This window comes from Triticum urartu, chromosome 1, assembly GCF_003073215.2.
Source record: "Triticum urartu cultivar G1812 chromosome 1, Tu2.1, whole genome shotgun sequence".
Lineage (NCBI taxonomy): Eukaryota > Viridiplantae > Streptophyta > Magnoliopsida > Poales > Poaceae > Triticum > Triticum urartu.
This window is the reverse complement of record NC_053022.1, coordinates 251,316,863-251,344,011: the sequence shown is the minus strand read 5'-3', so window position 1 is coordinate 251,344,011 and position 27,149 is coordinate 251,316,863. Positions and strand designations below refer to the sequence as shown.

General features: G+C 45.6%; 1 long non-coding RNA gene across 4 annotated transcripts; it reads right to left on the bottom strand.

The window, feature by feature from the left end:
- Positions 1-7,676: 7,676 nt before the first annotated feature.
- LOC125556389 lies at positions 7,677-23,629 on the bottom strand. 4 transcript variants are annotated; one of them, XR_007305078.1, is made up of 5 exons: positions 22,768-23,629; positions 22,357-22,580; positions 10,339-10,462; positions 9,427-9,631; positions 7,677-8,024 (listed from the first exon to the last, which is right to left on the bottom strand). It is a non-coding gene; the product is annotated as an uncharacterized LOC125556389 (long non-coding RNA). The 4 variants fall into 4 exon arrangements; XR_007305080.1 differs by lacking the exons at positions 7,677-8,024; positions 9,427-9,631 and having other exon boundaries at positions 10,202-10,462; positions 22,768-22,994; positions 23,313-23,629; XR_007305076.1 differs by lacking the exons at positions 7,677-8,024; positions 9,427-9,631 and having other exon boundaries at positions 10,202-10,462; positions 22,768-22,828; positions 23,313-23,629.
- Positions 23,630-27,149: the final 3,520 nt, after the last annotated feature.

Here is a 27,149-nt window from a genome sequence, read left to right as displayed (position 1 = left end):
GAGTTCGTCGAGGGAAGTAGAGGAAGTAGTCGTTCCCGCGATGGTAGTAGAAGTAGTGGTACTATCGATCCTCGGCAATGGTAGTGGTACTTGGTGAATCCGAGTTCTTCGCAGGTCGTCATCGAACTTGGTCAAAAAAACACGGCGTGGGTAGACATTCACTCGATGGTCTTCGGCAATGGTCGTCGCACACGGTTCGTAGACGTTCGGGTCTTTCATAGAGGTACTCGACGCCTCCGGATGTGTAGTCGTACATGCACGTAGATGAACTTGACGAATCTGAACTCTTCGAGAGACGTCGTGGTGCTCGTTTATGTAGTAGTCGTACACGTGTCTTCGGCAGAGGTACTTGACGTTCACGGGTACATTGAGGTCTTCGAACTTGCCGGCTTGATGTGGTCGGTGTGGATGGCTAGCAGGAGGTACTCGTGGACGTCGGTGTTGCGTGTACGTTCAACGGAACGGGACTTGGCGAAAACCCCGAAGATGTCCTTGGCGTTTCCTGGTTCGATGGTTGCGGCTTGCTCCGGCGCAGGGAAAGGCAAGGAAGAAGGGCGCGTCGAGCAGAGCAGCAACGAGGAGGTGTGGTCGTGGTAGCCGAACGAGGCAGGGGCAGAACTTGGGGAGGCGCTGCGACGGTGGCACGGTGAACACGTACGCGAGCAGAGGCATGACGTGAGGCGAGGACGAAGCAGAGACGACCCGAGGTCGCAGGTGACTGGGGCGCCGCGGCGTGGTTCCGTGAAGCAGAGGCAACGGCGGCTTGCTGGAGGATCCTGGCGGCCGGAGGTGACCGGGACGGTTGCTGGGCTTGGGGAGGCGCCGGACTAAATGGACCTCGCGATGAAGACCCCGGGGAAGCAGGGAACGAGGCGATGACGGCGGTGCTCCACTCCTCCCAGTGCTCCTTCGGCGAGGAGAGTTGGCAGCGGGGACGTGGGCGCAGGGCGACGCGCTTTAGGGCCAGCACGGTGGCCTCCATGGCCGGCGGCCGTGCGGTCCGAAGGAGCTGCAGGCGCGGGCTCCAGGCCAAGGCGACGGCAAGGCGGGTCGAGGGCGGCGGCGCTGGAGAGAAGCGATGAGGGGAGGAAGGGAGAGGCCATGGATCGGGCGAAGGAGCTCCTCTCCCTCGGCTCGATGCGTGCGGGCGTGTGTGTGGCGGCGGAGGAAGGATGGGATCGAGGGGGAGAGGGTGAGTGCCGAACGGGAGTGCTAGGGTTAGGATGGGCTTCTGGTAGTGGCTGCTGCTGGGCCTTATGCGCAGATGGCCCAGGGGAGGTTGGGCCGGCGCAGGAGGTAGGGAGGCCCAGCTGGGCTGGCTGAGCTCTGGTGGTGCTGGACTGCTGCTGCTGGTACTGCTTCTGCCTCTTTTCTATTTCTTCAAACAGCAATAAAAGGGCAAAAAGTACGGAGGGATTGGAGGGGGTGGTGAGAGATATGAAAATATCCTCAGGACCCTGGAATTATGCCCTATTTCAATAAAATGATTTGGGGGATTTTAGAGGTTGAAAAATAATTCAAGTTTGAATTAAATTCAAACTTGAGCCATTTTAAAACCTAACCAAAACATTTCCAAAAGAGATGAAATTGGCAGAGGGGTTTAGGACAATAAGTTTGACTATTTGGGAGAAAATGAACATTAAAGGAGAAGGGGAAAATGGCACTCGTAGAAATGGAAGAAAAGGAAGGAAGGAGGGGGTGATGCTGCAAGAACCACACATGGAGCATGCAACATGATGCATGAATACAAACACACAATGCACATGATGGGGATGGAATGCAAATGACAATAGGCACAAATGCAATATGATCAAGATAAGCATGGCAATGAAATGAGTAGAAACAACATAACAAAAATAAAAGGAGACCAAAAGATGGAACCCCAAATGGAATTGGATGGAGATCAACATGGATATAATGCCAAATTGGGAAAAGTTACATATGGGGTGTTACAACTGACTGGGAAGGATCCAACGCTTGAGCATTATTTGGACCCCATTAGTCAATTTGGTGCCAGTCTCCATCACGCTAGCGATGTGCTTCTCAAGCATCTTCACCTCAGCGGCGGATCCCTAGTTCGGACCTTTCGTGCATGAGGTCAATCTCACTAGGGGGACGGATCTGAACTCGTGAGCGGTCGTCCAGGCCGCATCCCTTGGTTCTGTGATATATAACCACTCCTTTTTCCACACCTTGACGGTGTCAACAAACCGGCCATCCGGCCGACTCGGGTCAGCTTGCTGATCATAGGTCAACCACGGTCTGCCTGGGCGCCGCTAACCACCTTGTGCTCGATGTTGAACACTTTTAGCCATAGGCCAAAGTGCGGTTAGACTCGTAGGAGGGCCTCAAAGACGATGATGAAGGCCAAGATGTGGAGGAGAGAGTTGGTGGCTAGATCATGGAAATCTAGCCCGTAGAAGAACATCAACCCCCTCACAAAGCGGTGCATAGGAAATCCTAGCCCCCAGATAAAATGGGGAAGAAATACTACCCTCTCACCCGGCTTGGGCGTAGGGATGATCTAGCCCTCCTCGGGGGGGGGGGGGGGCAATGGGCGATGTCGGTCGATAAGTAGCTGGCCCGCTTCAGCTCCAAGATGTCGTTGTTGGTGACGATGGAGGCGTCCCACTTGCCGTTTGCACCGGATTCGGCCATGGCTGGGGCTAGGGAGGAGCTGGACGGGATTTTCCGCGGAGCAGGAAGGAAGGGCGCTGGAGCTCTGGAGATTGCAAAGGCAACAATGGAAGGTGGAAGAAGGCGTAAGATGTTAACTGTAGTTGTTCCCCTCTTTATAGGCCATGAAGGAGCCTAGGGTTCCCCTTTTCATGCCGTGGGCTTCTCCACTTCCCGATGTACTCGCAGCGTTATGCGTGGGTGGGGAATCGAAATCATTGATCATACCCCCTAAAAAATAAGGCACGATCTCTGCCTTGATGAGACGTGCCAATGGAGGGGCGGCCTTGAGCCGCGCATCAAGAACTGACAGTCGTTCGAAGTTATGATCGGCCGTGACCCTTCGCTAAAAGTTGTCAGGCGTGGGCACTGTTCACACTCGAGCACTTTGGCCTCCAAGGCTAAGTAAAGTGGACGCTTCGAATTCCGAAGACTACTCAAACTCTGAGCACACGCAGGACATGATGAGGAACTTACCTCGCAAGCCGAAGACTATGAAGTGTGCAGATGCCGGACACAAGCCCTGACGTCGGAGGCTAGTTCGGGGGCTACTGAGGGAGTCCTGGATTAAGGGGTCCTCGGGCTACCGGCCTGCTGTATACAGGCCGGATTGATGGGCCACTGAGGGGTCAAGCTATAGTGTGGATGTGTGACCGGATAAGGAATCTTCGGAGCCGTGGTGTGCCCTCCAAGCCAAGATTAGACGAGATCTTTCCTTCCTTGTAACCGATCGCATGTAACCCTAACCCTACTGGTGTCTAGATAAACCAGAGATTTTAGTCTTTAGGCTAGAGCAACATCCATCACCCCATTAACCTAGGGTTTAGCTCGCCTGATCTCGAGGTAGATCGACTCTGTAACCATATCATACATCAAATACAATCAAGCAGGACATAGGATTTTACCTCTTCGAGAGGGCCCGAACCTGGGTAAACACAGTGTTCAACGTCCCTTTTTCCCCATTGATCCAAGATCCACAGTTCGGGACCCCCTACCCGAGATCCGCCGGTTTTGACACCGACACCGGGGCGTCTTCGGCGGCGCTGACGAGCTCGATAATGCGTACGTGCCAAGAGTCGTACCCAGCCTCGGTGGGACGGTAGCGCAACAGCACCTGTGCCATGAGCAACACAGCCTGTGGAGCCGGCGGGTCGCGGCAGGCAAGCGAGGACACGGTGGCGGTGTGGGCAGGCTACTAATGTTGTTGCGCCTGCGGCACGGACGGGTGAAGTGAAGAGGCTTGCTCGTCCCCCACCGCACCCTTGGTGGCCGCACGGGCACGGAGGCGGCGGTTGTCGTTGACGATGGGCTTCGTCTGGACCCGACCAGCCCTGCGCAGGGCGCGCTCACATCACGCGTCGGCCATGTCGGTGTCGAGCTTGAAGGCGCGAAACCGAGGGGCCCTACCTGGCGCGCCAAATATCGGGGGATTGATTTGTGCTAGGGGAAATCCTCCAAAACCCTAGTTCGAACTCGGTGGCCCTGTTTCACTACCTAGCAACTAGATGGCGATCTTGGCGTGGCTACAACGAGTGAGGCACGATGGAGAGACACAAGGCACGACAAGGACACAGAAAGTTACCCAGGTTTGGTTACACCATGTGGTGTAAAACCCTACTCCTGCTTGGTGGGTTTGCTTGTGTAGATAGTGCTCTTGGAGCTACAAGGTAGGTGAAGCTCTCATGGGTCGATCGTGTGATCCCCTTCTACGGTGGCAGCACTACCTCTTTTATAGTCGACTTGGTCATCATCCCCCGAAAATATGGTCGGGAAGGGTTGCCACACAACGGCAGTTCAAAGGGGCACAGGTGCTAAGTCTTATCCTGACAAAAGTAGCCTTCGCCTGCTAAAGACCCGATCCTGGCATGCGGGTGGGCTCGGCAATGACGCCTGCCCTAGCGCGTCGGGCCGTCCTAATCTTCTTGCACCAAAGTGGTAAGCTTTGGAGCCTGCTTTGGTGGCAGGCAGACGCCGCTGCTCCCTTATCACCAAAGAAGAAACTTGTCCTGGCCGCGCCCGCTGGCACAATCTTCGCTGTCGTCATCTGGTGCGGGCGCGTCACCCACGTGATGGTCACATGGTCACGCGACCGGCGCCGCGCAGCTCCCCCGCGCGAAGGGCCTTGGGGGGGGGGGGGGGGGGCTCGCGGGGCCGCCTGTCGCTTGGTCTTCTGTGGAGTCTCGCCTTGCGAGAAGGGTCCTCGCGAGGTGTCTTGCTTCGTGGCACCCATGGCTAGGCCGCCTCTTGAGGCCTTCTCCAGGTGTTGCTTCCTAGGCCGTAGGCAGTGGGCTCGTGGTACCCTGGTTTTCATTGGGTCGACAGTATGCCAACTCTCACTTAACCTTATCAATATTTGCCTTATATGTGTTGCAAGGAAATAATGGGAGACACTGAGGTTTACCATCGAGATTTGCACATACATGATCCTTTGGCTAATAGCACATTATTGTGCAATTGCAGAAACCATTCTAATATTTAGATTCTTAACAATTTAGTCTTGCACATGTAGGTCTTGCTATCAGAGGTTTAGACCCACTGTTCGACCCGTTTTGCATATGGGGAAATGAGATGTCCATGAATATTACTCAAGTCAAGAATCTCGGGCAGATTTTTAGGATAAAGAAACTAGCAACGAATAACAGCAAGAGTTTTGTTTGTACAATGAATAAGACATCAGTCAAGTATAGGACGGTACTAACTCTTTTACCATGTAGGTTGTCAGGCATATATCTCGTAACCCTAGGATTTGCGGCGACCGCGACGGAAAATGCAAGGGTCTGTTTGAATTAAGATGTCATCTAGCAAGTCTAGCGAGAAGAATAAAGAAGGGCAGAGCTACCGAAATTACGTATTAACGTAGAGGACACCTTTATCTGGTACTGGACGACGGATGGTCAGTTCTTGGCGAAGTCTGCATATGAGGCAAGATTTATGGGAATGGAAGTATCACCCACGGCCGCATTCACGTGGAAGTCAAGAGCTCCACTCCAGTGTTGTTTTTTCGCTTGGCTTGCCCTGAAGGGACGGGTGTGGACTTCGGACAGACTAGCGAAGCTAGGATTACTACACCAGGATACCTGCCCGTTCTGCGATCAGCATGATGAAACAATCCAGCACCTGCTGGTGGGATGTGTATTCTCGAGGCAAGTGTGGAGATGGTTGAGCGTGAGAACAGGCAGAGACGCTTTCGAGCCGAGACATGAAGAGATTTTAGAGGCATGGTGCATCAGGCAGGACCGAAGCAGACAAGACAAGAAGAACATTCAGGTCTTAAGCCTCCTTGGCATGTGGCTAATCTGGAAGCATCGGAATGGCATCGTCTTCAATGGCGCGACGCCATCGCTCGCGAAGATCACGCAGCGCGTGACAGAGGAGGGCATCTTGTGGGCGAAGGCAGGACTGCTCAAGGGTGTAATTAGAGATTTCGAGGAGGGTAGTCTAGCGTGGGCGGCACAGAAGTAGTTAGCCTACGAGATTGAGGTGGATGCGGCTTGCCCGCTTGTACATCTGATGTAAAATGTGGAGCGTTGGGGAGTCTCCCCCCTCCTTCTTTAATGTATGATATGCACACTCGTGCGTATTCGAGAAAAAAATGACTTTGTTTCCTACTGTTTTTAGCAAAGGATCCATGCCGTGTGATGATCCTGGCGGCGGCTCATATCCATTATATTCGAATACACGCAACAAGAAAATGAAGATACCCGTTTAGAGCTTTGACTACGGTACAACTTGAGTCTTTCTGAGGTGCTCATAGAGATAAAGTGTGCGTGTGTGTTTTTATAGAAGTGAGTATATGTACGTATATATAAGCGCTTGTGTTTGTAATGTGTTAAAAAACACCTGTCCCGTAGAAATCGGAGCCGCTAGAATTGTGTTTCCATGCTTGTCATGTATGGCTCTGGACCCATCCTTTGATTCCCTGGACGAAATTATAACAGATAACCTAACAAAACTAGAAGATACAAAACTAGAAGATTGCCCGTGCGTTGCTACGGACGTTTAATTTTTTTATCATATATATATATATATACTTAAAACTTGAAGAATTTTTTTGCCCCTTACAACGACATCGCTTTGGGACACTTGTTGATGGATTCCTTTTGAACGTCCACATAATCCCCTTTGTTACACCTTTTCTATTTTATTGTGCTACACACATTGACTTACGGTGATTTGTGTTATACAAATTAACTACAACACATGGAAAAATATTGCCAGACATATACTAATTATCATAGGTTGATGCATGCATCTCCTAATTATCTAAGGTACCAATAATCAACACGGGCGGATGTCATACATGAGTCATCGTGTTGCAATGCTGATTTGACACTTGAACAAGACATGGTGTTACTACTTTTTAGCTCTTTAGACAATTCTTCTAAGGACAACTCCGCCCTTCATCATCATGTAGTTTTGTAACATGAACCAAAATAAGATTAGAGTTTAGAAAGTATAATCAATTGTTATGAGAGAATAGTGTATGTTATGCTAAAATACCATGTATACTAAAGACATTGCCACATGGATTAAAAATGAAGTAAAGTTATATATCAAAACTGTATCTCCGCCAAAGTTTCATCTCGAGCTTACTATTAACCTAAGGGATTGCAACAATTAAAGCTAAAAAATCATAACACAGTAGTAGGAATTCAACAACATTCATTATTCCATAGAGGTTCTGGAATGGACAAGATGCAAAACCAACAGGACAAGCAAAGCATAGTAGTTTGTATGAAAATGATTACCAACAGGAAAGAACAATTTTCTTGAAAATTTTCCTTTTGGAGCTACTGAAATGCACTTTACTATTAATCTAAAAATACATGCACTTTACTGAGATACGAAAAATTATGATGCTGCAATAAAACTCTATAATTGAGTAGAAAATGAGCAAAAGGCAGTGCTCCATGTGTCTGGGCACGATGTCCCAGACATTGCGGCTGCGGAGGTTTAAAATTCATGTGTGTTATTTAAAATGAAAACATAGGTTTTAAATGTAAACACAAAGAAATATGTGTTCTCTTAAAGAAAAGGTGTAAAGAATGAACTATATACACTGGATATTCATTACACGAATCAAAGGTAGAAGAGCTACTTCAGGACAAAAAATGTATATATTACAACCAGTTCTATCTATATGTAACCATTCGTCATTAAGCTCAATATACCTTATTTTTTGCCGAAGTCAAGATCTATTGCGGCTCAATTCAAGCAGCTTCAACACTGAACCTTCAATGTAGAAATGCAATCCCTTGTCTATATAGTTGCACAATCAAGATTGCAATATTGGCATGTATCTCAAGAGCAGCAAAATCATATGCTCCTGGGTTCTGGCACTTGCCCAGCTGATATAACTCAAGCAAGAAAACATATTCAGTAAACTAAAATTGAAACTTTTTAGAAAGAGCCATTAAATAGTTGCTACGAGCTACAATGCATTAATGTCGTCTCCAAGGTCGACGCTCATTTCTCCCTCATACGTCTGGACGTGTTTGGACATCAAACGGGCGCCCAACAGGCTCCCCAAAATTCAGCTGACTGGACGGTTCGGACTTCCCCAAATCCAAGCCATATGTGTGGGGAAAATGTGATTGCCCGGAGTATCTATCATGTTATCCACAACACACGATCCAAAAGAGAAAAGAAAAATAAATCATGACACACATTTCTCTTTTCCTGCTGGACCCTCCCCTTTCCTCTCGGTTTCATGCCGTAGCGAAACATTTCTTGTTGGAGTCCTCTCCTTTAAACCAGAGAACGCCCACCTCAGCTTCGCCATGGCACCCTCTCGCTTCACACCATACTTCCCCATGGACTGGCAAGGAGGAGTCTCCCGCCAACCACCCCGCTCTCCGCCCCAATCCCCTCCCCGTGTTCGTGTCGATCCGTGGACTGCTGGTGCATTGCCATGGAATAACAGAAAATGCACCAATCACACAGTTGTTCTAATTTAGAAATGTGAGTCGAATATGATGACGTGTGGCTGCCATTCATATAATGGCAACAAATACCAATTATCTCTACCTCTTCTTTCGTCCGGTAGTCATTGTCTCCTTAACCACTCTCAAAGACAAAGCGACATGTATCTCCTTGCCACCTGCTACTCCTTCCCCGGGAAAGTACACATGGTCGATGAGCGTCCGATGGTTGAACGCGGTCGAGGCAGCCTCGTTGTCGCTCGCGCTCATGACCAGTGGCGAGCTTCGCGTCCTCGACGGCACCGCCAAAGACGACAAGCCCATGCACCACACGGGGCCTAGTCAGGCGTTATCCTCGACTACAACAGCCTCCAGGTGCATGACATGGACCACAACAGTGCTTGTCGTGGGGCACGAAGACAAGGTGTTGGTTGAAATGTCTAGGAAAGAAAGAGGAGGAAGAAGAAGGTAATAACGGCAAATATAACAGTCCGAATAAACGGAGTTCACTTTGCTGCGGCATCAGCCCTGACAAGTGGGTCCCGCATGTCATAACACGTTTAAAACCAGCAAAATGGTCATCTAACGCAAGTGGTAGTTTTTAGGCAAAAAATTAGCATAATCTGGTTTTTTGACGTTTTTTAAACCGGTAGTTCTGTGGGACCGATGAAACCTGTAGTGTGATAGTTTTATGACAAATACTCTCCACTATTGGGGCATATCATAAGCACCTACATGTGACATGTGGCAATGCAACAAAGCGTAGCTTTTCAAAGAAAGATAACTGTAGCTTGCTCGGCAACTAAGACAGAAAAGCTTACTTTCCTACCTAGCTTTGACGGAAACTCTGGCCAGGCTCCATAGGGCGCCAGAAGGGATGGAACGGCTATCTGTTACCTTGGCTCACCGAGAATCATAGCAGCAGATCACTGCCGCCTTACACACAGACCATATCTACCAGCTAGCACTGCGTTCACACTCTTCTCTGCTCTCCCTCTCTCTCCCCTCATGAGCGCAAGGGAAAAAGAATGACACTGGAATCAAATAATAAATTAGGATTAACAACAACCCATTAGGTCAAGGACAAAGAATATTCTGAAGAAAGATGGCACGATACGATAATTTTGATAGCAAAATTCCATGTCTTTTTTATCACAAAATTGTTTGTCTTTTACAAATGCAACAAAATGATCCTTGATAGAATACATGGATATAATTAAAAGGGACAACAATACAAAATAAGGATTAGATAAGCTTCTAGACTAACCTTTTAGCATTTAGTCTAAACATGGAATAGATAATTTCAGTAATCATTTATTTATTAGAAATGTAACCTGATGTGTGGCTCACATCTGCAAAACAATTGTTCAGTGGGCTTGGGGCTTGAACCTAAGAAAAACTTATATGAAATTTTAGAGAAGATCAATGCCAAGTTGGGCCCGTCACATTGAGCTTCATCCCAGCTACATTTTATTTTCGACCAATAATAAGCTACAATTCTCCTGTTCTGCTATGATAAGTAACGGAATCCATTCTTAACTACAACTAGTAGAGGAATATCATCAGACATGTGGTAGTTGCTCTTAAAGAAGGCGCAAGACAAGTAGACAACAAGTCAAAAGCTTATAAACCATGAACATTATCCAGTGAGCCTCACCAAGATGCAATTTTTGCTAGAACTGAGTGTCATGGTCTACATATAGTAACAGAAGTAGGACTGGAAGAAGTGGGTGAGACAAACCTGCACCAAACTATCAATTTTGAGCAGCGAGAGGCCATAGCGCTTAAGTGACACGAGCAAGTTGACAAGGCCTTGCAGCTTGCGGTGCAACCAAGAGCTCCCTAGCGGTGGTGGGATGGTTTCCCTGTGCAGAGATAGAAGTCATGAAAACAGAGCAATTTTCAGTTTCGATACAAAATTCAAGGAAGAAAACTTTTCACCTACAATCAGATCAAGGGATCCATATCAGAGCATGAAAAGTATTCATTTAGTACCAGTACTGATATGAAACAATCTACGGAATTCAAAATCAAGAAAATATAGTATAGAAGATTATATGTGCAAATTCCAGCAGTGAATTACAGGGTACGAAACAATCTACGGAATTCAAAATCAAGAAAATATTGAAGGAAATATGCCCTAGAGGCAATAATAAAGTTATTATTTATTTCCTTATATCATGATAAATGTTTATTATTCATGCTAGAATTGTATTAACCGGAAACATAATACATGTGTGAATACATAGACAAACAAAGTGTCACTACTATGCCTCTACTTGACTAGCTCGTTAATCGAAGATGGTTATGTTTCCTAACCATAGACATGTGTTGTCATTTGATTAACGGGATCACATCATTAGGAGAATGATGTGATTGACATGACCCATTCCATTAGCTTAGCACCCGATCGTTTAGTATGTTGCTATTGCTTTCTTCATGACTTATACATGTTCCTATGACTATGAGATTATGCAACTCCCGTTTACCGGAGGAACACTTTGTGTGCTACCAAACGTCACAACGTAACTGGGTGATTATAAAAGAGCTGTACAGGTGTCTCCAAAGGTACATGTTGGGTTGGCGTATTTCGAGATTAGGATTTGTCACTCCGATTGTCGGAGAGGTATCTCTGGGCCCTCTCGGTAATGCACATCACATAAGCCTTGCAAGCATTGCAACTAATGAGTTAGTTGCGAGATGATGTATTACGAAACGAGTAAAGAGACTTGCCGGTAACGAGATTGAACTAGGTATTGAGATACCGATGATTGAATCTTGGGCAAGTAACATACCGATGACAAAGGGAACAACGTATGTTATTATGCGGTCTGACCGATAAAGATCTTCGTAGAATATGTGGGAGCCAATATGAGCATCCAGGTTCCGCTATTGGTTATTGACCGGAGACGTGTCTCGGTCATGTCTACATTGTTCTCGAACCCGTAGGGTCCGCACGCTTAAGGTTTCGATGACAGTTATATTATGAGTTTATGAGTTTTGATGTACCGAAGGAGTTAGGAGTTCCGGATGAGATCGGGGACATGACGAGGAGTCTCAAAATGGTTGAGACGTAAAGATCGATATATTGGACGACTATATTCGGATATCGGAAAGGTTCCGAGTGATTCGGGTATTTTCGGAGGAACCGGGGAGTTACGGGAATACGAGGAAGAAGCAATGGGCCTTAATGGGCCTTAGTGGGAAGGACCAGGAGGTGGCACGCGCCCCTCCCAAGCCCAGTCCGAATTGAACAAGGGGTTTGGGGCGCGACCCCTCTCTCCCTTCCTTCCCCTCTTTCCCCCTTTCCCCCCTTCTCCTAGTTGGACTAGGAAAGGAGGAAACCTATTCCAACTAGGAGTAGGAATCCTACTCCCTGGCGCGCCCCTCCTAGGGCCGGCCTCCTCCCCCTTGCTCCTTTATATACGGGAGCAGGGGGCACCTCTAGACACACAAGTTGATCTCTAAGATCGTTCTCTTAACCGTGTGCGGTGCGCCCTTCCACCATAGTCCCCGATTGTAACATCCCAAATTTTCAATTTGGAATGTTATACATTAGATTATCATTGCATACCATATTTTATTTTTGCATTTTGGTTGATCCTAGAAATTCTACGCAACTCAATGACCCACGGAGAGAGTTGGGGATTTCGTTATTTTCATATTTGAGTTTTCTCAAATTTTGAGAATAGGATCGTTTGATTTTATTTATTTTATCATCAATTATTTCTATTACAAAAATATGAGAGAGGGAATAAAATGACTTTCCCAAAATAAAGAAATATTGAGGATTTAATAATAAAATCAAATAAGATTTTATTTCGGAGTTTTTCGGTGTTTTATTTGAATTTAGGAAAAATGTGCGTTTTTCAAAATTGCATTTAGGTCCCAAATAAATGTTCACCTTGTGCGGCTTGATTTTAGAAGCCCGTGAAAATTTATTTCGGAATTTTTGGAGTCCGTTTAGTATTTCTTTTTATTTTTCTTCTGCGCGTAATATTAAAAAAAACGAACCGACCTACGGGCCGTGTCCGACTAGGACTTCGGCCCGAGGTGACCTTTATAAGCCGGCCCAGCCCCGGGGGGAAACCCTAGCCCCAGCCCCGCCCCGCACCCGCGCCCGTCGCCGCCGCCAGCGTCGCCGCCGCCCCGCTCACGCCGCCGCCGCCGCGCCGCCTCGCCGCGCCGCCGCCCCGCTGCGCCGCCTCGCCGCCCCGCCGCCCCGCCGACACGCCGCCTCGCCGGAGCCGCCGCCCCGCCCGCACGCTCGTCGAGGTTCGCCGCCGCCTCGTTTTCCGTGTCGCCGTTTTTTTTCGGAAAACCGTTGGTTTTTCGTTGGTTTTTTAGATTCGGTTTTTTTAAATAGATCGGTTTTCCGGTTTATTTAATTAGCGAGCGTTCGTCCGTTCGTTTGTTCTAATGAACATTCGTCGTTTTTCTTTTTCTCAGATTAAATCCGTGATTTTTCCTGATCCGATTTTCGTTTTAGTATAACTTTTCGCTCGTTTATCGGAATGAGGCGATTCAAGCGCCTAGAGTTTCATCTCGAAACCCTCTATCCGTTTAATCAACTTAAACAAGTTTTTGCTATTGTAAAATTTGCCCTAGATCTAGATTAGTAGAACGAAGTTGTTTTCTTTCGCCGTTTGACTTTCGTTGCTTCGTTCGATTTGATTTTTTTTGCCAACCGGAGTTCTTAAGTTGAACCTTCTGGTTAGTTCTCTTATTTGAGTTTTACCCGTGCATTAGATGAGTACTTATTGTATGCTTGTTTGTTTATCTGCGATAGAGTATCCGGAGTGCGCCGCCTGTTACTTCAAATCTCTAGGTTTCCCGGATCATCAGCAAGGCAAGTAACACTTTGATCATACCTTTTCTACTACCCAGTTTTATTGCATTAGATCAAATCTTCACACATTGCATGGTTAGGATCTAATTAAATTGTGGGATGGGAAGTAGATGAGGTAGTACCTATTACCTATTTATTATCAAACCTTTGGGAGTTACTTCTACGTTTGCTTATTATGCCATGCTATGCTAGTAGACGTGGATTGGGTGAGTGATATCCATGACAGATGTGAGTTTTGTTAATTAATGATTTATCTAAGGTGGCAACTTAAACACACATATGGGTGGATTGAGGCACCTGGGTATTCCAGGACTTGCCTGTTTTCTTTTGGACCGCCACCTAGGTTCAAAGGGATCATGAGACTATTCATACTAGAAACTTCCGTGTGCAGCCACAAGCTATTACGGGCTCTAGCATAGTTGACTAAGTTGTGCGAACTCTTACAGTGGTAGACTAGCAGATGTAGGGGATGTAGGTGGTACGGTCTACCCGATCGTAAGGTGCTAGAGCTTCTGAAAGACTATGTCTCGGTCATCCGTCTTATCAAACACCATGTAGTGCGAGAAACCAAACGGAGGCGATCGAGTCTTGTGGGGAAAAGCGCGCAAACCTCTGCAAAGTGTAATAAACTAATCATGATTAGCCGTGTCTCCGGTTATGGACATCTTGAGTATCTAGTACCTGGATTTTCATGTGAATCTCAACATGTTACTCCAAATTAATTTTGTTGGGTTATGTTTAATGATGATGCTTAATTGGGATTGAGAATGCTGTCAACCATTTTCAATGTTTAACAACTACCATGATAGTTAAATAAATTCTATTCCTTTGAAGTAGGGAAAAATTGGCTTTACGCAAAAATGTAACCATATAGCTTTCCACCAGCCACATATGCATATAGTATAGCTGTTTCATTCCATTACTCTCCATGTGTTACATTGCCAGCATATTCCATGTGCTGACCCGTTTCGGGCTGCAACGTTAATGTTGCAGACTTTTCAGACGATGATTAAGGAGTTTTTAGGTCGTGGTTCTATACTCAGTGATGCCGTTGGAGTTGATAGACTCACTTATCTTCCAAGCCTTCCGCTGTTATCGTTATTAGATGGCCTTAAGCCATATTTATTGTAATAAGTCTCTTTTGAGACACTCGATGTAATAAGTGTGTGATTGCTACTCTGCTATAAATCCTCCGAGTACTGTGTGGTGTCAGCATTACTGATCCAGGGATGACACCGGAGCACAGAGATCAGACTGTTTGAGGTCTGGTCGCTACAGAGATGGTATCAAAGCACACGCTGACTGTAGGACACGACCACTAAGCTAAAAGACCTAGATCACTATTCACTCTCTCCTCCTCTGACCTCTCATCTTTTCTACTCTTTTAGGATGGCGGATGCAAGGAACAAGTTCACGCAACCGGATGAAGATACACCCTTTGGACGTCACTTGAAGGAAGTCACTAGATACCTGAACATAGGAGTACCAAGCTTCACAGGAACCTACAACGCCACTTTACCTGAAGAAGAGCGCTGGATGATTCAAGTTCAAGTTCCAGGAAGAACGTTCATGCCAGTCACTGAGCCAATAGAGTTTTCTTTTGATGCACCAACTTGGAGTCTAGGAAAGAGCATGGCAGCTCACATCGCCATGGGACGCATTGGAGAAGTCTACCGCAATGATCTCAAGGATACTATCTACCAGATTTGTGGGCGCCAAGATGAGCACTGGGAGATGATCAACACTAGGAAGGATAGATCAATTGCAGCTTTTATCCAGGAGTTAAACCAGCACATTCGACAACAGGAGAACCAGATTTGCGCCGACATGATAGATCTGAAAGGGATTTGTGGATCGCATTCATACATCTCAAGGGGATTTGTGGATAAGTATAACCTATCAACCCAAGCCCTTAGGTCACCCATGTTAGTAACCTCGCCTGGAGCAGAGTATGTGGCTAGTCTATGGTGTGATCGGTTACCATTAAGGATTGGTAACTATGTTTTTCCCTCAGACCTAATAGTATTGGAATCTCAAGGATTGGATGTGATATTAGGCATGGATTGGTTATCAAAGTATGAAGGGAATATTAAATGTGCTAGTAAGTTAATTTTGCTTACCACCCCAGAAGGGAGAAGGATCAAGTATGTATCCTGGCATGTGCCAAAGAGGACTCAAGTAAATTGCCTAACAGGAGTTGTGTAGGAGGAAGTACCAGTGGTAAGGGATTTTCCTGAAGTATTTCCAGAGGAGTTGCCAGGCATGCCACCGGATAGAGATATTGAGTTTTTGATTGAGCTATTGCCAGGCACAGGGCCAATATCAAAGAGACCATATAGGATGCCAGCAAAGGATTTGGTGGAAATTAAGAAGCAGATTAAGGAGTTACTAGATAAGGGATATATTCGTCCAAGTTCTTCGCCTTGGGGATCGCCCGTACTACTAGTGGAGAAGAAAGATGGATCGTTAAGGATGGTTGTTGATTATCGAGGATTGAATGAAGTAACGATCAAGAACAAGTACCCACTACCAATGATCAACGATTTGTTTGATCGATTGCAAGGAGCTAAGGTATTTTCCAAGATCGATCTGCGATCAGGATACCACCAGTTGAAGATTCGAGAACAGGATATTCCGAAGACAGCTTTTACCACCAGGTATGGGTTGTACGAGTATACCGTTATGTCATTTGGTCTGACTAACGCACCTGCCTATTTTATGAACATGATGAACAAAGTATTTATGGAGTTTTTGGATAAGTTCGTCGTGGTGTTCATTGATGATATCCTGGTTTACTGAAAGAATGAAGAGGAGCATAAGGAGCATTTGCGTTTGGTACTTGGAAAGCTCAGAGAACATCAATTATATGCCAAGTTCAGCAAATGTGAGTTTTGGTTGAAGGAAGTAGGATTCCTCGGACACGTTATATCTGGAGAAGGTATAGCAGTAGATCCCACTGAAGTTGATACCGTGACCAAGTGGGAAGTCCCAACAACAGTTGGAGAGATCCGGAGTTTTCTTGGACTCACAGGATACTACCGGAGATTTATTGAGAATTTCTCAAAGATTGCGAAGCCTATGACGGAGTTGTTGAAGAAAGATACCAAGTTCATATGGACAGAGGAATGCGAGGCTAGTTTTCAGGAGTTGAAGAAACGTTTGGTTACCTCACCAGTGTTGATTTTGCCAGACCAGACCAAGGATTATGAGGTGTATTGCGACGCTTCACGTCGAGGACTTGGAGCAGTGCTTATGCAGGAAGGGAGAGTTGTTTCATATGCCTCAAGACAACTGAAGCCTCATGAGTTGAATTATGCTACGCATGATTTGGAGTTAGCAGCCGTAGTGCATGCTTTGAAAACATGGAGGCATTTCCTCATTGGAAACCATTGTGAGGTGTACACAGATCATAAGAGTTTGAAGTACATTTTCACCCAGAAGGAGTTGAATCTCAGACAAAGGAGATGGTTGGAGCTTATCAAGGATTATGATATGAAATTGCATTATCATCCCGGAAAGGCTAATGTAGTAGCTGACGCATTAAGCTGTAAGAGCCATATCAATACGTTAATGATGGGAGAAATACCCAAGGAGTTAGCAGAAAATCTTCGTGAACTATGTGTGGAAATAGTTCCGAGAGGCTATGTAGCAGCATTGGAGATTCAGTCAACGTTGATGGATAGAATCAGGGAAGCACAGAAAACTAACAAAGAGATTGCCGCTATAAAGGATAAACTGAGCAAAGGAAAAGCTAAAGGATTTCGTGAGGATGAGCACGATACCCTATGGTTTGAAGACCGCGTTTATGTGCCCAATGACCCGGAGATCCGGAAGTTGATTTTGTAAGAGGCACACGATTCACCATATTCAATTCACCCAGGAAATACCAAGATGTATTTGGATTTGAAGAATATTTTCTAGTGGACCGGAATGAAGAAGGATATTGCGGAGTATGTAGCAGTCTGTGATGTATGTCAGAGAGTAAAGGCAGAGCATCAGAAGCCAGCAGGATTGTTACAACCATTGCCGATACCCGAATGGAAGTGCGATAAGCTAGGCATGGATTTCATCACGGGGTTACCCAGGACTCGTTCAGGCTATGACTCGATTTAGGTTGTAGTCGATCGATTGACGAAAGTAGCTCATTTCATCCCAGTAAAGACCACTTATACCAGTGCTAAGTTGACAAAGATATACATGACCAGGATCATATGTCTGCATGGAGTTCCAAGGAGTATCGTATCAGATAGAGGAACCCAGTTTACCTTAAAGTTCTGGAAGCAGTTGCACGAAACTTTGAGAACCAGGCTAGAATTCAGTACAACTTTTCATCCACAGACAGATGGACAGACCGAGAGAGTCAATCAGATTTTGGACAATTTGCTGAGAGCTTGTGCGCTAGATTACGGATCTAGTTGGGACGACAATTTGCCATATGCAAAGTTCTCTTACAACAACAGTTACCAAACCAGTTTAAAGATGACCCCTTTCAAAGCTTTGTACGGAAGGAGGTGCAAGACACCGTTGTCATGGGACGAAGTTGGAGACCGCCAGTTGTTTGGACCTGACCTGATTAAAGAGTCTGAACAGAAGGTGAAGTTGATTCGCGATAGGCTCAAGGTAGCCCAGTCCAGACAGAAAAGTTATGCAGATTCTAGACGTAAGGAGACAGTTTATGAAGTCGGAGATAAAGCTTATCTTCGAGTATCTCCACTTCGGGGAACAAAGCATTTTGGAGTTAAAGGGAAGTTAGCGCCACGATTTGTAGGACCATATCGAGTTTTGAAGCGTATGGGAGAAGTGGCCTACAAGTTGAAATTGCCTGAAGGATTGTCAGGAGTTCATGATGTGTTCCATGTTTCTTAGTTAAAGAAATGTCACGCGGAGATGGCTGACATACCTTTGAGAGACACAGTGCCATTGGAAACTATTCGGTTGGATAACGATTTGACCTACGAGGAGAAACCAATTAAGATCCTCGAGTCTGCCAGCCAAGTTACTCGCAACAAGGTTATCGAGTTTTGCAAAGTTCAGTGGAGCCACCACCCAGAGGATGAAGCCACCTGGGAGCGAGAGGAAGATTTGCTTAAGGACCACCCTCACCTATTTTCTAGCCAATCCGAATCTCGAGGGCGAGATTCATCTTAAGGGGGGTAGGTTTATAACATCCCAAATTTTCAATTTGGAATGTTATACATTAGATCATCATTGCATACCATATTTTATTTTTGCATTTTTGTTGATCCTAGAAATTCTACGCAACTCAATGACCCACGGAGAGAGTTGGGGATTTTGTTATTTTCATATTTGAGTTTTCTCAAATTTTAAGAATAGGATCGTTTGATTTTATTTATTTTATCATCAATTATTTCTATTTCAAAAATATGAGAGAGGGAATAAAATGATTTTCCCAAAATAAAGAAATATTGAGGATTTAAAAATAAAATCAAATAAGATTTTATTTCTGAGTTTTTCGGTGTTTTATTTGAATTTAGGAAAAATGTGCATTTTTCAAAATTGCATTTAGGTCCCAAATAAATGTTCGCCTTGTGCGGCTTGATTTTAGAAGCCCGTGAATATTTATTTTGGAATTTTTGGAGTTCGTTTAGTATTTCTTTTTATTTTTCTTTTGCGCGTAATATTAAAAAAAACGAACCGACCTACGGGCCGTGTCCGACTAGGACTTCGGCCCGAGGTGACCTTTATAAGCCGGCCCAGCCCCGGGGGGAAACCCTAGCCCCAGCCCCGCCCCGCACCCGCGCCCGTCGCCGCCGCCAGCGTCGCCGCCGCCCCGCTCACGCCGCCGCCGCCGCGCCGCCTCGCCGCGCCGCCGCCCCGCTGCGCCGCCTCGCCGCCCCGCCGCCCCGCCGACACGCCGCCTCGCCGGAGCCGCCGCCCCGCCCGCACGCTCGTCGAGGTTCGCCGCTGCCTCATTTTCCGTGCCGCCGTTTTTTCAAAAAACCGTCGGTTTTTCGTCATTTTTTTAGATTCGTTTTTTTAAATAGATGGGTTTTCCGGTTTATTTAATTAGCGAGCGTTCGTCCGTTCGTTCGTTCTAGCGAACGTTCGTCGTTTTTCTTTTTCTTGGATTAAATCCGCGATTTTTCTGATCGCGATTCCTGATCCGATTTTCGTTTTAGTATAACTTTTCGCTCGTTTATCGGAATGAGGTGATTCAAGCGCCTAGAGTTTCGTCTCGAAACCCTCTATCCGTTTAATCAACTTAAACAAGTTTTTGCTGCTGTAAAATTTGCCCTAGATCCAGATTAGTAGAATGAAGTTGTTTTCTTTCGCCGTTTGACTTTCGTTGCTTCGTTCGATTTGATTCTTTTTGCCAACCGGAGTTCTTAAGTTGAACCTTCTGGTTAGTTCTCTTATTTGAGTTTTACCCGTGCATTAGATGAGTACTTATTGTATGCTTGTTTGTTTGTCTACGATAGAGTATCCGGAGTGCGCCACCTGTTACTTCGAATCTCTAGGTTTCCCGGATCATTAGCAAGGCAAGTAACACTTTGATCATACCTTTTCTACTATCCAGTTTTATTGCATTAGATCAAATCCTCACACATTGCATGGTTAGGATCTAATTAAATTGTGGGATGGGAAGTAGATGAGGTAGTACCTATTACCTATTTATTATCAAACCTTTGGGAGTTACTTCTACGTTTGCTTATTATGCCATGCTATGCTAGTAGACGTGGATTGGGTGAGTGATATCCATGACAGATGTGAGTTTTCTTAATTAATGATTTATCTAAGGTGGAAACTTAAACACACATATGGGTGGATTGAGGCACCTGGGTATTCCAGGACTTGCCTGTTTTCTTTTGGACCGCCACCCAGGCTCAAAGGGATCATGAGACTATTCATACTAGAAACTTCCGTGTGCAGCCACAAGCTATTATGGGCTCTAGCATAGTTGACTAAGTTGTGCGAACTCTTACAGTGGTAGACTAGCAGAAGTAGGGGATGTAGGTGGTACGGTCTACCCGATCGTAAGGTGCTAGCGCTTCTGAAGACTATGTCTCGGTCATCCGTCTTATCAAACACCATGTAGTGCGAGAAACCAAACGGGGGCGATCGAGTCTTGTGGGGAAAAGCGCGCAAACCTCTGCAGAGTGTAATAAACTAATCATGATTAGCCGTGTCTCCGGTTATGGACATCTTGAGTATCTAGTACCTGGATTTTCATGTGAATCTCAACATGTTACTCCAAATTAATTTTGTTGGGTTATGTTTAATGATGATGCTTAATTGGGATTGAGAATGCTGTCAACCATTTTCAATGTTTAACAACTACCATGATAGTTAAATAAATTCTATTCCTTTGAAGTAGGGAAAAATTGGCTTTACGCAAAAATGTAACCATAGAGCTTTCCACCAGCCACATATGCATATAGTATAGCTGTTTCATTCCATTATTCTCTATGTGTTACATTGCCAGCATATTGCATGTGCTGACCCGTTTCGGGCTGCAATGTTAATGTTGCAGACTTTTCAGACGATGATTAAGGAGTTTTTAGGTCGTGGTTCTATACTCAGTGATGCCGTTGGAGTTGATGGACTCACTTATCTTCCAAGCCTTCCGCTGTTATCGTTATTAGATGGCCTTAAGCCATATTTATTGTAATAAGTTCTTTTTTGAGACACTCGATGTAATAAGTGTGTGATTGCCACTCTGCTATAAATCCTCCGAGTACTGTGTGGTGTCAGCATTACTGATCCAGGGATGACACCGGAGCACAGAGATCAGACTGTTTGAGGTCTGGTCGCTACATCGATAATATTGTAGTGGTACTTAGGCGAAGCCCTACGACAGTTGAACATCAAGATCGTCACCACGCCATCGTGCTGACGGAACTCTTCCCCGACACTTTGCTGGATCGGAGTCTGGGGATCTTCATCAACCTGAACGTGTGCTAGAACTCGGAGGTGCCGTAGTTTCGGTGCTTGATCGGTCGGGCCGTGAAGACGTACGACTACATCAACCGCGTTGTCATAACACTTCCGCTGTCGGTCTACGAGGGTACGTAGATCACACTCTCCCCTCTCGTTGCTATGCATCACCATGATCTTGCGTGTGCGTAGAATTTTTTCTAAAATTACTACGTTCCCCAACAAATATAGTATAAAAGATTATATGTGCAAATTTCGGCAGTGAATTACAGGGATGCTACAGGGACACCAACTTCTAATTCTTCCATCCTGCACAAAACAGTTACTTCGTCGAAGGCAAACTGAACAGATTCAGATCCTCGAGAAGAACTTTGGTTTGGAGTAGTATTTGCGAAATTCTCCTACGATGGTGAGGTTCCACTCCCATGCATTGCAGTGGTATTTTCTGAAGTCTCCTGCCATGGTGATACTCCACTCCCATGCATCACAGAGCTAGATATTTGATTATCAAACTATAACCCGCTCTGGTAAGTAGACAAGGTCCAACCTAAAAAAACACAACCATCTGGTCATAAATTACTAAGATTGTAGAGGTACATGCTTGTCTAACAAAGTATCACCCACTCTGGGTCCATCCTCAGAAGTAATAACACCAAGACCGCTAGAGGGCACGTGAACGAGCCAAATTCAGTGTGGTTTCACATTTCAGGCTACAGAAACTTAACAATAATAAAATGACCAGGCATGCATCAAATCACTGTTTTCAGTGGTGAATTGGTACATAGACATATAATCCTATGTTTTTAAGGTGACGCTTCGCTTTAAGGCGCTGGGGGGAGACTCGACGCCTAGGCGCCTAAAGCGGACGCCTAGGTGCCTAAAGCGGGCCTATTTGCAAAGCGCTGGGGGGCGCCTCAACGCCTAGGCGTCGCCTAAGCGTTGCCTTACAGACGCCTTAAAAACATAGATATAATCATCATCGGAAAGAAGAAGAGATCGAAGCAAGACACTTACGGCTTTCATTGTCGAGTAGGCGGTAGTGGTGTGGCCACCGTGGGGCACAAAAAAAGCTTCTTTTTCATCCCGATGGCCCTGCCGCGGTGCATCACCATCTGATCCTTGGCCATGGTATTCTCATACTTGCGTGCTTGGAAGTGCGCTAGAAAGATGGATGGTGCTAACATCGGTGTTGATAGCCGTTTGCCCAATCAGCACGAAGCAAAATATCCAGCCTGAGCCTGTATAGCAAACACATCCATAGAAAAACATATACTAATTTCTAACAGATCTTCAGTTCTTTTAATATTGTTGTTGCTGCTTCCAACAGAAATTGACCAACGCACTTCATCCAAAATAATGAGAGGAAAAGCACGGCAGAACAACAAAACACATGGGGACGAAAGTCAAAAAGGAGTCGGGAAGCACCATAGCAGTTGTGAGTTGTGAAGGACGTCAAACAATTGCAGTCGTCTCCAAGGTCGACGCGCTGGGATCACATTTGCTTCAGTCAAATTAAAGAGCCATTGCACATAGACTATGAACTACATGGCATTTGAAGTCAGCATTTCAATGCTCAAACTTTTGTTCTTCAAGCTTGACGTTTTTTATCACTTCTCTAAAAAAATTGTCAAGTTATCCCATGGGGAAAGCATCTGCATCATCTAGTCAATAGTTAATAGTTTAAATAACAGAATATGGTAGATTTTAAATAAGTGGAGTAGCAGATGTACTCAATCTGAACTATCATTTGGCTATAGAACTTTAATATCAAATCCAATGAATTGGAACTAAAGAAATACAGTAGAAAACAGCTTATAGCTCAATTTGACCTCTCCATTCAGCTTAAGAAATAAGTGCCAAATCAGACTTCGATGCATCTATTAACATATCGTATAGATACAATCAACACTATTAGAAAGAGAAAGAAGAAAAAAGCACGTTGGTGGTGGTCGTGTTTCAAATTGACTCACCTTTTATTTCCTAGGCTGTACCGCGGAACCTCTTTGAGCTGAATAGAAAATTGAAGATAAAATCAAGTGAGTTGATGGTGCTCCTCCTCAACCCCTGGTGGTGAAAGAAGAGAAGGGTGGGCTGACGAATCTCGACGGGGCTTGTTGAGGTCGAGGCGGTTGGCCGGAGCACGTCGTGCTCATCACTGGTAGGGATCATGTTATCGTCGTCGCCGGCCTGGACCGCTGGAGTCGAGCTCGATGGAAGGGCTACAACACCTCTCATCCCCACCATGGTGCGTGGTGGTACCACGTACGTGGTGCCCCTCATCGCCGCGGCATTCTCCAATCTCCACCTCGTCCCACAGGGCTCCGCTCCATGGTTGATGTCGTCCCCCCGCATTGGGATCACGCAGGCCGGTCACGGAGGAGGGGAGACGATGGTGATGGCTTGAGGAGGAGGATGGCGTGGGCGTGAGGAGGAGCACCATTTGGATGGTCAGAGCGGAGCGGAGGAGGGCTGCGGGCGTGCGGCGGCGGCGGCTGTGGGTGGAGAAGGGGAGAGGAGCTAGGGATTGGGGAGGGATGTGTTTTTTTTGGTTTTTTGTCCACTCGTATGGTGGGGGGTCGATGGGCTTCGCTCAATCGATGCGGTGGGAAGTGGTGGACGAACAAAAAAACCCACGAAAAAAACCCGACGAAAGTGGTGGGATGAAAATTGACCGGCGGAAACTATCAACTGCTTTACTAGGAGTAGAGATTAATCGTCACGAGTACTAAGTGTTGGGTAACATAGTAATTTCAAAATTTTCCTACGCACACGCAAGATCATGGTGATGCGTAGCAACGAGGGAAGAGTGTGATCTACGTACCCTTGTAGATTGACAACAGAAGCGTTTGGTTGATGTAGTCGTACGTCTTCACGGCCCGACCGATCAAGCACCGAAACTACGGCACCTCCGAGTTTTAGCACACGTTCAGCTCGATGACGATCCCCGGACTCCGATCCAGCAAAGTGTCGGGGAAGAGTTCCGTCAGCACGACGGCGTGGTGACGATCTTGATGTACTACTGTCGCAGGGCTTCGCCTAAGCACCGCTACAATATTATCGAGGACTATGGTGGCAGGGGGCGCCGCACACGGCTAAGAATAAGATCACGTGGATCAACTTGTGTCTCTGGGGTGCCCCTGCCTCCGTATATAAAGGCTCAAGAGGGGGAGGCCGGCCGGCCATCATAGGGCGCGCCAGGAGGAGTCCTACTCCCTCCGGGAGTAGGACTTCTCCCCCAATCCTAGTTGGAATAGGATTCGCGAGGTGGGAAAAGAGAGAGAGAGAAGGAGGAGGGCGCCGACCCCCTCTCTCCTTGTCCTATTCGGACTAGGGGGGAGGGGCGCGCGGCCCAGCCCTGGCTGCCTCTCTTCTTCTTCCACTAAGGCCCATTAAGGCCCATATAGCTCCCGGGGGGTTCCGGTAACCTCCCGGTACTCCGGTAAAATCCCGATTTCACCCGAAACACTTCCGATATCCAAACATAGCCTTCCAATATATCAATCTTTAAGTCTCAACCATTTCGAGACTCCTCGTCATGTCCGTGACCACATCCGGGACTCCGAACAACCTTCGGTACATCAAAATGCATAAACTCATAATATAACTGTCATCGTAACCTTAAGCGTGCGGACCCTACGGGTTCGAGAACAATGTAGACATGACCGAGACACGTCTCCGGTCAATAACCAATAGCGGAACCTGGATGCTCATATTGGCTCCTACATATTCTACGAAGATCTTTATCGGTCAGACCGCATAACAACATACGTTGTTCCCTTTGTCATCGGTATGTTACTTGCCCGAGATTCGATCATCGGTATTCCAATACCTAGTTCAATCTCGTTACCGGCAAGTCTCTTTACTCGTTCTGTAATACATCATCCTGCAACTAACTCATTAGTTACAATGCTTGCAAGGCTTATGTGATGTGCATTACCGAGAGGGCCCAGAGATACCTCTCCGACAATCGGAGTGACAAATCCTAATCTCGAAATACGCCAACCCAACATGTACCTTTGGAGACACCTGTAGATCTCCTTTATAATCACCCAGTTACGTTGTGACGTTTGGTAGCACACAAAGTGTTCCTCCGGCAAACGGGAGTTGCATAATCTCATAGTCATAGGAACATGTATAAGTCATGAAGAAAGCAATAGCAACATACTAAACGATCGGGTGCTAAGCTAATGGAATGGGTCATGTCAATCAGATCATTCACCTAATGATGTTATCATGTTAACCAAATAATAACTCTTTGTCCATGGTTAGGAAACATAACCATCTTTGATTAACGAGCTAGTCAAGTAGAGGCATACTAGTGACACTCTGTTTGTCTATGTATTCACACATGTATTATGTTTCCGGTTAATACAATTCTAGCATGAATAATAAATATTTATCATGATATAAGGAAATAAATAATAACTTTATTATTGCCTCTAGGGCATATTTCCTTCAGTCTCCCACTTGCACTAGAGTCAATAATCTAGTTCACATCGTCATGTGATCTAACATCAATAGTTCACATCTTTATGTGGTTAACACCCATAGTTCACATCGATATGTGACCAACACCCAAAGGGTTTACTAGAGTCAGTAATCTAGTTCACATTGCTATGTGATTAACACCCAAAGAGTACTAAGGTGTGATCATGTTTTGCCTGTGAGAGAAGTTTAGTCAACGGGTCTGCCATATTCATATCCGTAAGTATTTTGCAATTTTCTATGTCTACAATGCTCTGCACAGAGCTACTTTAGCTAATTGCTCCCACTTTCAATATGTATCCAGATGAAGACTAAGAGTCATCCGGATCAGTGCCAAAACTTGTATCGACGAAACCCTTTTACGACGAACCTTTTGTCACCTCCATAATCGAGAAACATATCCTTATTCTACTAAGGATAATTTTGACCGCTGTCCAGTGATCTACTCCTAGATCACTATTGTACTCCCTTGCCAAAATTAGTGCAGGGTATACAATAGGTCTGGTATATAGCATGGCATACTTTATAGAACCTATGGCCAAGGCATAGGGAATGACTTTCATTCTCTTTCTATCTTCTGCCGTGGTCGGGCTTTGAGTCTTACTCAATTTCACACCTTGTAACACAGGCAAGAAACTCTTTCTTTGACTGTTCCATTTTGAACTACTTCAAAATCTTGTCAAGGTATGTACTCATTGAAAAAACTTATCAAGCGTCTTGATCTATCTCTATAGATCTTGATGCTCAATATGTAAGCAGCTTCACCGAGGTCTTTCTTTGAAAAACTCCTTTCAAACATTCCTTTATGCTTTGTAGAATAATTCTACATTATCTCCGATCAACAATATGTTTTTCACATATACTTATCAGAAATGATGTAGTGCTCCCACTCACTTTCTTGTAAATACAGGCTTCACCGCAAGTATGTATAAAACTATATGCTTTGATCAACTTATCAAAGCGTATATTCCAACTCCGAGATGCTTGCACCAATCCATAAATGGATCGCTGGAGCTTGCATATTTTGTTAGCACCTTTAGGATTGACAAAACCATCTTGTTGCATCACATACAACTCTTCTTTAATAAATCCATTAAGGAATGCAGTTTTGTTTATCCATTTGCCAGATTTCATAAAATGCGGCAATTGCTAACATGATTCGGACAGACTTAAGCATAGATACGAGTGAGAAACTCTCATCGTAGTCAACACCTTGAACTTGTCGAAAACCTTTTTGCGAAAATTCTAGCTTTGTAGATAGTAACACTACTATCAGCGTCCGTCTTCCTCTTGAAGATCCATTTATTTTCTATGGCTTGCCG